Source organism: Echinops telfairi, unplaced genomic scaffold (assembly GCF_000313985.2).
Source record: "Echinops telfairi isolate 266 unplaced genomic scaffold, ASM31398v2 ScPeMD7_655;HRSCAF=1070, whole genome shotgun sequence".
NCBI classification, from domain to species: Eukaryota; Metazoa; Chordata; class Mammalia; order Afrosoricida; family Tenrecidae; genus Echinops; species Echinops telfairi.
Window position 1 is genome coordinate 14082178 of NW_022104553.1, and position 1382 is coordinate 14083559.

At 48.2% G+C, this 1382-nt stretch overlaps 1 non-coding gene across 1 annotated transcript; it reads left to right on the forward strand.

Moving 5' to 3' along the window:
• On the forward strand, nucleotides 1-107 carry LOC115870459. Its single transcript, XR_004046724.1, has one exon. It is a non-coding gene; the product is annotated as a U6 spliceosomal RNA (small nuclear RNA).
• Nucleotides 108-1382: the final 1275 nt, after the last annotated feature.

Below are 1382 nucleotides of genomic sequence, written 5' to 3' on the forward strand. Positions count from 1 at the left end.
GTGCTTGCTTCGGCGGCACATATACTAAAATTGGAACGATACAGAGAAGATTAGCATGGCCCCTGTGCAAGGATGACACGCAAATTCATGAAGCGTTCCATATTTAAAAAAAAAGAATGTCTGCTTCTACAGGAATCAGCCATGTGCTCACTTTAAGGGGGGACCTGTGGGAGTGATATTTACAGCAAGATAAGGTACTTGGACTTTATCTTGAACTTACCACAGTGGCGTCTGTCTTTCCTACCGTGGAATCTTCGTTCCAGATTCCCTCTGTGATAAGTGAGGGAATATAGTCCTGGTCCTATTTCCTTCCATGTGAATTTCCCACAAGCCCTCTACTTTACCAAGCCTGGTGTCCTTTTCCAGGGACTGATCGCTCCTGCTAACATGTTCAAAGATGCAAGATGAAGTCTCTCTAGCCTCGTGCTTAGGACTTCCCTGGCTGTCCTTCCAGTCCTTCTGGCAGCCCGGGGTGCTTTCAGTACTCTTCGCCAGCACCGTAATTCAAACGGATGCAATCTGCTTCAGTCTTCCTTATCCACTGCCCAACGTCCGCAAGCCGACAACCACAAGGCGATTGAAGATACCATGGCTTGGGTCAGGCACACGTTGGTCCTCTTTACTCTTTAATACCTTAAAGAGGTGCTCCTCACTTTTCTATTTTCTTGCTATCCAAACTTGCACATCGGTGAGAGTAGTAAAAAGAAAATCTATGCCTCGTCTCCACATTAACTCTTTATAGCCGGGAGGGGAGGGGAGAGCCACGCTGGCTGTGAGGGTTAAAGTTATGTATCTCCCTGGCTGGGCTATGATTCTCAGTGGCTTGATCGTTACGTAAGGCTGTAATTTGGCAGACAGGTAATGTAGTCATCCTCCGTTTTCCCATAACACCACTGTTCACATAATGACGGGTTTGGGATGGGTTTGCTCTGTTAGGAGTAAAAGGAGTTCCGCTGAGTAAGAGAAGCGCTGGGACTGGGCAGCACTGGGGAGAACGCCGTGCTCCTCTCGGCTCGTGGAGCATTGAGATGGCTCGGTGTTCACAAAGAGCAAAGGGAACGAGGGGTTAGTGACTGACGCATCCGTAAAGAAGATCAGCTTCCACTTGAAGTCTTTTGAAACAGAAAGGTCTGCCACTTGGTTAGGGAGGAGCAAGTAACAACTTAGGGGTGAGATGTCTGTGGGTTGGGTTCCTTGAGTGTAGAACTGCAGTCAGCTGTACATGCTTGTATTTGATTGGGGGTGGGGGAATGGGCAGGAGGCTCGTTTACATATTCTTCCAAGGAAGAGTCAGTTACAGTTCGACACACTCTTCCTGAAGGGTTTAGACCACAGGTTCCCGGCCTTATTGGGCCTACCGCTCTCTTTTCAGAAAACAAAAC